Raw genomic sequence first — 12,973 nt, 5'->3', positions numbered from 1 at the left:
TAGATTGATCCCGTCCAATACCCAAATCCATTTTCTACATATTTTTTTTCCTTTAATTCATTTTTTATTTTTATATAATTTTAATATTTTTGATTTATTAAATTTCTTTTAGTTTTATTAAATAAACATGCAAGTGCTTTATACTTAAGATTCCCACCAAAAATTGGATTAACAAATAAAGGAAAAGATAGATATACAGCCATATTCCAACATATATCAAGATGGCCAAGGTCCTTAGGATGTTGAATATTTATCCTTATCATTGTCCAAGGATGACAGGTCTAAACTAACTGAAATGCTGGAAATTCTTGTGGATAATGACTAGGAAGACTACTAGATTATATTCGCTGGTATGACTATAAAAATTGTTAAAGATAATTTTTGAATCTAAGATTCCGTTTGGATTGACTTTTTTTTCAAAAAATAAGTTTTTCAAATACAATGTTACAGTAATATACAATAACTCAAGAAACATCCCATCCATATTAATATATCAAATATTTCAAAAAAATTTTATAGTAAAAATTTTTCATATACACTGCTACAATAAAATATTTCAAAAACACCTACCAAAAACAGCTAATCCAAACGGAGCCCTTGCCATTTGAGCCCAATGGGTACCCAAGTATTTCCCATCCTTTCCCATTCATTAATGGGTATAGTTGGGATGTGTCCCAACTTAAACCCAATACCAAATTATAATACCCATCCCGCCCAAAGTTCCTTTGGGCATGGGTAGCCCATTGGGACTTGGGACATATTGCCAGCTCTAATATTATGTAGGCTATTTTCCATCAAGTTTTCACTTTACATAAAACCATAGGGGGTGAAGTGAACATTTTGAAACATTAGGAGGTCATGTGGCAATAGATGAAATCACAGGGAGATTATAGATAATTTACCCTTCAATAATGTATTATGTATTGTTTGTACATGTTTATCCATTAATCATAACACTTATTTAATTTACATAGTATATGTAAGTTGTTGTAGTGTAATTGATCTTAATGGTCTAGTGAATAACAATATCTTCATATGGTGTTCTAAAATATTAGCTACTTACAGAATCCATGAAGCTGATTTTGGAAAAGCTGCCCGATCTTATAAAAGATGTTGATAAATTTGGGTGGACTGCACTTCATTATGCTGCCAAATTTAATCATCAGGAAATTGCAAGACTATTACTGTCTGCTGATCGGTTTACTGCCTATGTTGCTGCCAAGAATGATGACTCCAAGACTGCTCTACATATTGCGGTAATTCATGGACATGTAGTTTTGGTGCAAGAGATTTTATCCCACTGCCCAGATTGTTGGGTTCAGATTGCGGGCAAAAGTCAGAATATCCTTCACCTAGCTGTAAAGCATGAAAAAGGAGAAGTCTTGGAGTTTGTTTTGCCAAATTCTTGGGCTTCAGGCTCATTAACCAAAAGGATAATGATGGAAACAGCCCTCTCCACCTGTATGTTGCTACCGAAAACTTAGATGGGAATTGCCTTGTGAATCATTCTTTTGTGGATGTCAATTCTTTGGACAATTCCAAATCCACGCCTCTAGACAGGATAGTAGGGGGCGAACAACTTTCAGAAAGACAGGTATAAGATGTGTTTTTTTCCCATCCCCTTTGCGTGATCATAGTGATTATTAAAAGTTTTTTCAATTTTTAATGTATGAACTTAAAAATTTTAAACTATTACAAGGTTTTATTTTTAGAAAATAGGAAGGTTAGATTTTGTAAATTATAGAATATTCTTAGCCACTAATTCTCCCAAGTCTATCGTTACTATATTTGCTTATTCATAAATTTTAGGTATCTTTACCCCTATTTTTTAGGTACTAACCAAATTTTAATATCTCAGGCCATCGTGTCTGTGATGCTACTAGAATTATTTCCCTTATGCAGAAAATATTGTGTTTTTTTTACAGTATTGTCAAATGTTGTACTTGCTATTTATTTTGGTGTACATTTAATCATATTATTGTAAGCCTTAATTTTAATTTATTTTTAAATAGTGTTAATTTTGTTCGCAATACACTATTTTATATAAGTGTACACAAATTTTATAAGAAATACGATAAATTTTATATTTTGAGAAATACACTACGTTATATATATGTACACCAAATTTTATAAGGAGCACAACAATTGAATACAACCTCACCAAAGTGTAAGAGCAATTGCCACGCGGCTCTTTATAAACCAAGAAGAATACGGTACCGTTTATGAAAAAGCAAAAAGAAGAAAAGAAGAAGAAAAAGCTAGTACTGTTTTCATTTTAAATTTTCAAAGCTAATTTCTTGAACTCATGTTTCTCGTTTTCTTCTTGAACTCTTTTTATTTCTCCTCACTTTATATTTGCTTTAAATGTAAGCTTTCTATTTTGATTTATAACCAATACTATCTAACTTATTTTGTTCAAGGTGAACATGAATTAGTACATTTGAAAACCAGAAACATGACACTTTAAATAGGACGGATGAATAATATTATCTAACATCCTTATCTGTCACATGTGCAAGTAGTGTTACAATTTTGTTGCTCAAATCGTTTGACTGATTTTAATCAAAGATGAGTTGGAGCAAGCGGGCGGCACTCGAGGTTATCAAAATGTTGCTACCGTAAAGAACATACAAGCATCTAAAGCTGATGAAGTAGAAAGAGTGGAAAGATTGGCTGGGCATTATTTGATTGTGGCTACACAGATTGCAACAGTCACTTTTGCAGCTGGTTTTACAGTTCCAGGTGGATACTACAGTGACGGTCCACACAAAGGCATGGCAGTTCTAGGCAAGAAAGCAGCCTTTATTACATTTGTTATTTCAGATTCCTTGGCAATGATTGCCTCCATAGGTGCAGTGCTTGAACATCTCAAGCTCGTGCAGTCAAAAAATTACAGGTTTAAGTTGTTTGTTGTCCGGAGAATTCGGATGACAATGTTTCAGCCTGTGATATTAATGATCATGGCATTTCTCACTGGCTTGTACGCAGTGCTACAAAATTTCGCCGTCATGATCGTGCCGTGCGTCCTCTCTGCTTGGCTTTCCGTTGACATATGCTGGACCTTTTGCCGAAGACGCGAGGTCAGGGAAAGGGCCTATACTGCTGGATTTAAGGATAGCGAAGCTGACCATTTCGCATTTATAGGTCCATTTATACTACCGCTAGATTTGACGAAGCCGAGGACTTTGTTGTGTTATATTTAGATGGTTACTTAAGAAAAACTTGATTCTTTTCGTACTATCAGAAATTGTAGCTCTCTCCCACTTTCATCCGACGAATTGAGATTTTATTATGCTTTGGATTGGATTGGACTTGAAAACTTTAAAAAGTCCAGGTTGTGAGGTGCACAAACATCCCCTTCTCTTAAAGTTTCGACTTACCTAAAAAGAAATAAAGAAAAAAAAAAGAGCACGGGGATCCTAATTCATATTTCCATATAAAAGGCAATTCGGGTCTAGTCCCCAGCTACATGTTTGAAGACTTGTGGAGCTTGTATCATGCTAAGTAAGGATGATGATTGGGGTTTGAAGATGGAGAAGATGTTGCTCACATGTGACAAGGGTTCTATCTCTTCAATTCTTTAACTCTTGTATTTGAATCTTATGTTTAATTATAATACAAGTATGGTCTTTTCTTTCATTCTCTTCATGTTTTGCTAAAATTTATGCTTAAAGTTATGGATGAACTTTCTATATCTTATTAGTGATATTTGCTTGGTTATTTGATGATATTATTTTGAACAAGTTATTTAGCACTTTTGTTTATCTAATCATGATTAATCGGTCATTAATTGTGATTATCTAAAGGTGTTGTTTCTTTAATGAAAATTGGGATTTAACACTAGTTCAAGAAGTGTTAAACCTAAGGAGTACATTTACCAGAGTAGAATTGCACATTTTGTGGTTTTAGCGACTTCTTTCATGTAATTTCATAGAAGAAATGAGATTGTAGTTAATTTCATAACCACGAGACTAGATATGCCTTAGTTACAAGTATACTTGATTCACTACGAGAGTAGATTTCATATACATTAGGAAATTACATCATAATTAGTTAAAATAATATCATTCACTTAATCGGTAATTTCATTTGCAAGAGTAGTAAGAAATTCCATACCTCTAGAAGCTTTCTATTATTATTTGTATTACTTTTATCTCATGTTTATAGTATAGATTTAATTTCTTGTACTTATGGTAGTCTAACTAATAAAAGATTTCAAAAACTATTGGTAATTGACATTCTTTCCTGTGGGGTCGACTTTTAATATCCTATATTCAATCTCGACCTGTATACTTACAAAAAATCATGTGTGATGTATTTAGAAATTTATAAAAGTAAAACTTGATTATAGAATGAATTTAATTGTTATATGCATACTTCGCGTTCATCAAGTCTCATGCAAATGACTATTGCAAATAGCTGTTGATAACAGTTGCAGAAGATGCCATTAAAAATAGTTGCACAATCTTGAAGTTGAAGCCTTGCCTTTGTAAGCAACTTCACTTACACCCCCTCACATTTGACAAAGTTAAACTAGATATATATTGTTCATACTAAATTAGCAACCTAATGCAAAACTTAAGGGTAATTGTGGAATCGAATTGTTTTCTCTCTTTTGATACCAATTTTATATTGTTTTTGTATTTAAATTGGGTTGATTTGTTACCAACTAATTAGTTTTAAGCGAAGGTTTTCGATATTTTAAAAACCTTAAGGGAAGATAGTGGAACTATCAAAAACCTCAGGAGAGGTTTCTAAAATTATCCCTTTTCTGCTTGCATGCTAGTGAGAAGTGAGTATTATTTGTTATCGTTATTATTATATATTTTTTTAACCAAGATAAAGTCCCAATTGCAAATGTTACTTGTTTCAAGTCCGGAATAGAGCAGCTGGATCGCAAAGGATCGGAGTCGAAAAGATGTGACCCTTTAAAAAAAAAATTCCCCTAACAAAAAAAATAGTGAATTTTAAAAAGTAGGGAGGAGAAAGAGAGATTTGAATTCAGAACTATATGTTAGACATAAGGAGCAGGATCTTTAGTATGATATGTACATTAAAATTAAGAAATAAATTCTACATTAACATACCTTGAGATATTGAAGATATTTTGGAGAAGAATTTCACAGTCCTTTCAGCAAGGCTTCCAATCACCAAGGTTGTAAACTATAACCCTTTGCTGTCTAGCCTTCCCTCGCCTGACTCTCTCTTATGTTATTGTAGTGATGGGTAAAAATAACGAATGTCAGAGTGGTGAGAGGGATCAGGAGCCCTAGAGTATTTATAGAGTCACAATCCCTCCCATCATAGAATTGTGATAGACTCTAATTACTTTAGATATATGATACTTTATTATGATAAGATACAACTTAATAATCACTGTAATTATCAGATAAAAATATCACATATAATACGTCCACATACAACGAATATGGGACTCCCTACTTTCTCCAGTCATCTATTGTCATTAGAATTCTGTAATTAGTTATTCATATTTATTCATATGGTTATTTATCCTTCTAATTAACAGGAGTTATCTTGATAATATCATATGTGGTCATGTAGGCCACATAAATATTCTAACACTATATTCTAAGAACTCATCGTTAGAAAATCGGGTAAGTGATAGAAAGATGCATTGTTCAATGAAGGTGATAGATCCTCAAAGCTTTCAAGTCTTTAAATACACATTTTGGTTCCACATTCGAAGCACCTTTTTTTTTTCGTGGTGGGAGCAGTTCTGTTTTCATAATGGTGAGGACTGAGTGCTAATATTTATATTTTACAACCGACACAATGAACTAATCCAGATTTAATTGTTTGAATTCCTAAGCGGACCTGTAAACTTCCTTTCATTTCGAAAAAAAAATAACCTTAGGTTATTGAATTTGGGCGTTAAAAAAAAAAGGCAAAAGAAGAGGGCTAAGCAGCAGCAGCAACATTAATAGGATCAGTGGTTTAAGAAAAAAATTATACTAAATAAATGCTGCAGTTGAAGAGAAAATTGTAGTACTAAATTATTGAATTTGAGGCGTTTAACGGACACTAGTCCGGCAGAGATGTTTGTTTTCTGAAAAAGTAAAATCAAATTGGTTGGAAGAGTGCCTAAAATCAAGAAGACTTCTAATTCTCTGATAAATGTATCCAAAGGTAGTGAATTCCGGTCATATATTCAAGTCATTTTTCCATGTCCACTTTCCATTATCTTTTAATTTTAATCAAGACAATCATCCAATCGGAAATTATTTGATTATAGGATTTGTGCAGTTGATCAATTGGAGAAGAAATTTGATGCTTCCGTGTACCAACTTGTAATTCTTTAATCATGTATTGGTGCCAAATAAAATTCAATGGGCAGACATAATATCCGACAAAAAAATTTTTTTTTTCAATTAGATGTTTTCTAAGGCAGACGTAATATCTTCATTTAATAAAGAATTTTGCTCATTCGTGGCATTTTTCCGTGCTCTTCTTCTGCTTTCTTGATAGTGAAAACTGAGCACAGAGACAACCCGACTGCAAATGGGACCTTGTTCAAGTCCGGAACTAGGCGGCTGGATCGCAAGTATGGGAGTAAGTAAAGATGTGAACTTGACCCGGACAGATCCATTATTTTGTAGAGAAAGACCCTTAGTCAAGTCCACGCAAACAAATGTAATGTACGTGTACCATTTTATAGTCATCCATTCCCGAGTCTTTATCAGCTAGTAGTTGGATGTGAAGACAACGGACGAAAGCGTGAAATGACCAAGCTGACAGCTATGTGTACAATAAAAGATTCCAAGTTATCTGACACCAGCTGATTGCAATCTGTGATGTTAGTTTAATTTCTACACTTTAAGATTCTAAGTTACTTTCTAGTTCTTGGATGCAAGTTTTGGCATACATCCTTTGCATAATTGGAGAAACAAAGTTAAATTCATAGCTCTCCGTTCTATAAAAGACATTTTAGAGAAGTTTTGATGTTTATGATACTAATTACTAGTCTATGATGCAAATTGGGAGGGGAAGTTGTAAATTTCTATATTTAAAAAAAAAAAAGCATATTATTCTATATTTTTCACTTAATGCAAGATTCAAATTACTCTTTTCAATTACATACCCATTGTTAAACATGCCCAACAATACATAATCAAAAAATTGCAATCGAAGCATTATAGAAAGCAAATTCTAACATCATAAATATCCTTGTCAACATATTAGGTTGTGTTTGGATTGCATTTTTCTAGATTTTTTGTAGAATAATTACTGTAGCGATTTGATATATGTGAGATAAAAAGGTGATAGGAAAATGTGGTCACGGAAAACGTAGCAATTTTTCTTTGAAAAACTGCTGTCCAATAGTTGCTAAAATTTTTATAGTACTAAAGTTTGCTCTTTGTAATGTTTTGGTTGCAGGTTTGTTTCATTATTTATTGTTAATCATGTTTGGTAATGGATCAATAATTGAAAGCAGTAATTTAGATCTTACATTAAGTGAAATATATATAATGATATACTACTATTTTTTGATGCCATATATAGTTCTATCCCTGAAAATAAATAGCAAATTTCAACATTTTTCTTTAATGTGTGGGTTGGTATTATATTCACTAAATAATATAGTAGATAAAGGGCAATGGTAGAACCATATTATTTTCTCTCTCCTAATATCACTTTTTAATTACTTATTGGACCTATATGTTGCAAGGTAATAAATCTCAAGAGAGATTAGAGTAATTTTTAAAACTTAACAAGTGACCAATGAAATAGTCAGAAACCTCACAGGAGGTTTCTGAAATTGTCCCTAAAAAATAATTTAACTTAACAGGGCAGCAAGTCCACCTCCCTTAAATAAAGTCTTTCTTGAATAATGTCTGAACCAATGAAAATGGTAAAAAAAAAAAAAAACTTATCCTTAACAAGGAACAAATAGCCAACAACGTAATTATTTATGGAAATTGTCTTGTCATTAATTATAACCACGATGTGAAGTGAAAAGGACTTGTAGCATTAGTAGGAACACCATTGATTGGTGATTTGTATCATAAACATAGAACTTCTTACAACGACGGATCCAATTGGAAATGCGAATTCTTCCAGTCCAGAACTAGGCAGCTGGATCCCAAGAGTGCGAGTCAGACTAAGATGTGACCGCCACGGAATTTGCAGTAGCAGGTTCGGAGGAGAAAACGCCGTCTTAATTTGCAGTAAAAAACAAACCTTGACTTACTGTATCTACACTTTTTCAAGTCCTCCAAGTTGTAGAAGTTCGTAATTATCTTTTCATAAATGAGTAATGTTTCAATCATATCTTTTGAAATTAGAGTTTGGCCTTAATACTTCTTATTTTTTTTGAGGAAAAAAAAAAGGATCACAAGTTTTCCCATCAAGATGAATCCTTGAAAGCACTTCAAGCAGTATTTAGGGTCCGTTTGTTTCGAGTGAAAATATTTTCCAGAAAAATATTTTCCTAATTTTCCGTGTTTGGTTACACAAAAGTTACTGAAAACATTTTCTTATGTAAAATATTTTCACTCATCTTATGGAAAACAACTTCCCTTCCAAACTTACTGAAGTTGTTTTCCGAAATGCATGCATCCCGCCTGTAGTACGTTTCAAACTTACTGAAAACATCTTGTAGTATGTTCTTTTTTTTTTTTAGTGTAAACAGGAGAACTCGAACCCAAAACCTCTTCCTTACACTCCCTCCCCCGTACCACCCAACCCCTCCCCCTAGTATATTCAAAATAAAAAAAAAACCTCATCTTACTCATCCTATGCTAGTAATTAATTATGTATAATAGGGACATTCTTTTCTAGAGAAACTTTCAGCAGTGAGAGTGCAAGATATATGTGACAATAAACATTGCATGTGATTGATATTTGACACTAAATGGCCAGCAATTTGTTTATTGCTTAAGGAGATATTTTTTATTCATATATACATTTCTCCAAGATTTTTTAAAGTTAAACAATGAGATAAATTTTCTTATTTTGCATGGGAAGAAGTATGTAGTTATAATGTGTAAAAAGTTAAGATAGCGATAAAAGTGAAAATATTTCAAAAGTTAAACAAACACCAGAAAAATGAAGTAAGAAAATATTTTCAATAAGCTAACCAAATACCTGAAAATGATGAAAGGGAAATGATTTTCATGAAAAATTACTTCCACGGAAAATATTTTTCCAAAGAAAACATTTTACTTCCAACCAAACAGACCCTTAATGGAAGTCGACTTCTTTAAGTATTAAACAACCTTACGATACAGACGTATCCAATTGTAAGATAGAAAATAGATAGATCCCCCCCCCCCTCCCCCGCGGGGCGGAGCGCCCAAACAAAAAAAATATTTTTATTGTATTTCTTCTTTTTTTTCCTGTGGCTAAACAAGTTATTTATACTATTGTGCGTCTACTGTTTTCACGTTCAACAACCTTACGATATAGACGTATCCAATTGTAAGATAGAAAATAGATAAACCCAACCCCCCCAAAAAAAAAATTTTTATTGTATTTCTTCTTCTTTTTTTTTCTGTGGCTAAACAAGAGATCATGGTGGCCTCTGGATTCGTTGATTAAAGTATTACCAGTTGGTTCAACAAAACATGATTAAAAAAATTACAAGTTGATTTAAGTTGGTTCAACAGAATCTTATTCATTTTAGGTTAAATTGTGCTCCTTTCTGAATGGAAAAATGCATCAAACAAAACTATACTGTTTTACAATTTCCTCAAACAAAGCTTCCTATTTTGGGGAGTGCAATTAGCAAGCGTCCTAGGGAGAGGATAAATTGCTAACGCAAGGTTTGGGAATAAAAAGGAAAAGCAAAATAAAAACTGTATTACTATGGATGGCATTGGTCTTGATCTTTGGCTTCATGGTCTTCAATCGTGTAAACATTTTTGTTTACTGTTTATGGAGCTTACTATAATTCTTGCATTTTTTTTTTTGTAAACTTTGATTGGCTTTTTTCCCCCAACAAATAGTCAAAGAATCATTCTTAATACTCGATTCTCTCAATATGTAAGTTTTACTTTTCAAGAATTTCAAACATAAAACACTCAATATGTTTCTATAGTTAGTTTTTGACAAAAAAAATATTTTCATTGCACTATAAACTCATTTTTCAATTTCTTTTTTTTTGCAACCAACTTTTTATTTTGCATACATCAACTCACAAAAGTGCTACACTATTATTGTAAAAAAAATATTTTTTTATTCATCTTCAATTTAAACAGAATTGTGTTCCATTCTAACGTTACCTGACAAAAAATTATTAGCCTTTTGGGCATCATAATCATTGAGTTAGAGATATTTCTTGTTTGCTGAGTAGTATAGAGGGAAAACTTCTCCCTTTAGAACTCAATTTCCAATTTCCGATGATATTTTCTATGCAGAGGTCCTTTTCGCAATTAATATATCACCACTAGTCGTAGTATAATAAACAAAGCTACTCGTATAGATGAACTTATACAAAAGGTGAGTTTAAGCATTCTTTGTGGAATTGTCTAATGAGTACCTTTTTGCCACTAGTAAAGTGAATCAAGTATTAAATTTTTTAAAAATTAATATTAGATTAGAGGAATGCTAAAATGTAATGAAGTTATACGTGCATGAAATAAAAGTCATTTGTTTATTTGCTATACAATTTATCAAAGAAATGAGATGCTATTTTTTTAACCTTAAAAAAGTGAAATGTTATGCAATTAACGAAATAATAAGTGTGATGTCCATTTATCCCTAAAATGATAGATTGGAATATTCTTCCCTCCACAAGGTTCATTAGTACATTCATACATCTTCTCGTACTTCACTAATTTATGAAACTACTCAATTCATATATTTTTATTAATGTTGGTATATATATATCTTTGGTATTGTATCACCTATAAATAGAGTAATTATAGGACTCATTTAGAACCTTTGATAATACAAGTGAATGATAGAAATGATTCTTATTATTTCTCTATCTCTACTCTACTTTCTTTGTTCTCTACTTTTAATAGTTTATATTATTAGTTTTACAACGTTATCAACACGAGTATCTACCTTTGAGCAATCAAGTGCCTTTTTTCAACAATGTAATGGAGAGAAACTTAATCTGCCAGCATCAATTTGTTTATTTAGTGTGTTTGGATTGGAAATTATTTGGAATAGTTTTTTGAAAAAATATTGTATCACTTTTTGGTAATAAAATGTATGTGAAATTTAAAAGGTGATTAAAAATAAAAAATTAATCAAAAAATATGTTCACAATGCAATCAATAAATTTTCGTAAATAATAAGCTATCCAAACAGACTCTTAAGTCACAAAAGTCAACCTATTCAGTCACACTTTAATATTACTGAACTACAATTAATTCATTTTACGTGCTATCCTCAGGAGCTTACTCTTTTTTCAAAAAAAAAATTTTTGTGGGGCGCATTAGATGTACTCGACTAAAAATTGCAAACAACTTGATCGTTTGATGATAATTGTATATTTTTTGCACATTCAACGAATCTGTGGTAAGGATGGGGCAAATGGATTTACATAAGTACCCCATTGTTTTCGACACTTCATATGATCCTTTCTTCCTTATACTTTTTTGTAAATTGTTGCACTTCAATTTGTCAGCATTAACTAAGGTTATTTTTTCTTAATGAAATTAAGAATGCTTTCAGTTTCAGAGGTCACATCTTACTTACTTTCCTCCACCACTCCAGCTGTGCTAATACGAATTCAAACAAGTCTTGGGTCGTTGTCTCGGCTAGGAATGGCAACGAGGGCAGGGGTGAGGGGGAAGAGCCGCCCATTGCCGAAACATTCCCCCGCCTCCACCCCTCGCTCCTCCCACCCGGCCCTTGCCTCGCCTCATACCTGCAAGAAAAAATGTATAATTAGTAAAAAAGTGTAATTAATAAGTTAATATAAATATATTGGTATAATTAATCAATAATTTGCATCAGTATAAATATATAATTATTAATATAACTAATATAATTAATTATATTACATAAACATTAGATGATATTTATAACAACTAATATTAAATATGATATATATATGTATATATTTATGTATGTATGTATATATTAGACGGGTGACGAAGTACGGGTATACTCTCTGTCCCTCACCCCATTTTTTAATTGGGGGGAGGGGAATGATCCTCTGCCCTACTCTACCCCCTTCTATCTCTCACCCCATCAATTCTTTGTAGGCATCCACTCCAATTGACATCCCTAGTCTCAGTTAAAATATATGGAATAGTACTTAGTATAGCTCCAAGAATAATAAAATAAAAAAATGCATTGGAATAGTGCCGCGAATGTAGAGCCAAAATGTAAATTTAAAGAATTGTAAGTTTTAAGGATTTAACAATTTCATCGACCAATTAACAAGAAAAGTCAAATACAAGGGAAAGGAGGTAAAGGTTAAAAAAAAGTAGTATAATCGAGGAAATACGTAAGATAAAATGATTGAGATTGGGAAGTTTTTGTGAAGAACGAAAGCAAGGGACAAAAGAATAAGAATAGGCAAGCAAAATGAACAAAGAATATTAGATGGAAAAATGATAGGGGGAAACAAAACGTAATGAATCTTCTATCTCACTCTATTTGTTACTTTCTGTCTCACTTTTTATTATATTACTATTACTCCTTCATAAATATCATATTTGAGTTTTTTTGTTTCATTAATATCTAATAACTATTAACTGAATAATACATAAAATTTAACAAACTCAAAAAATCAAAAAGCAAAAAATGATATTATTATGGATTTTTGGCTCTATTTCTTTAATATCTATTATATATTTTTTTTGTGGATGTTGTATTTATTTTTTACTTAATTAATAATTATTGAATTTTAAGAAAAAAAAATTAAAATATGATGTTTATGAAAAAAGCAATATAATAAAAATTTGGGATAGAGAACGACACCTGGAATAAGATAGAGGATCCACCGCTAAAAAAAACACACACACACACACACTTTGATGGCATCTTTATCCAA

General features: G+C 31.9%; 2 long non-coding RNA genes across 2 annotated transcripts; one reads left to right on the top strand and one right to left on the bottom strand.

Annotated features, from left to right (window-relative positions):
• Nucleotides 1-931: 931 nt before the first annotated feature.
• On the top strand, nucleotides 932-3,274 carry LOC113718510 (uncharacterized). The gene is made up of 2 exons (XR_011825102.1): nucleotides 932-1,594; nucleotides 2,569-3,274. It is a non-coding gene; the product is annotated as an uncharacterized lncRNA (long non-coding RNA).
• LOC140021129 (uncharacterized) lies at nucleotides 2,653-5,235 on the bottom strand. The gene is made up of 2 exons (XR_011825101.1): nucleotides 5,088-5,235; nucleotides 2,653-4,945 (listed from the first exon to the last, which is right to left on the bottom strand). It is a non-coding gene; the product is annotated as an uncharacterized lncRNA (long non-coding RNA).
• Nucleotides 5,236-12,973: the final 7,738 nt, after the last annotated feature.

Source organism: Coffea arabica, chromosome 11e (assembly GCF_036785885.1).
Source record: "Coffea arabica cultivar ET-39 chromosome 11e, Coffea Arabica ET-39 HiFi, whole genome shotgun sequence".
NCBI lineage: Eukaryota > Viridiplantae > Streptophyta > Magnoliopsida > Gentianales > Rubiaceae > Coffea > Coffea arabica.
This window is presented reverse-complemented; position numbering and strand designations above follow the sequence as displayed.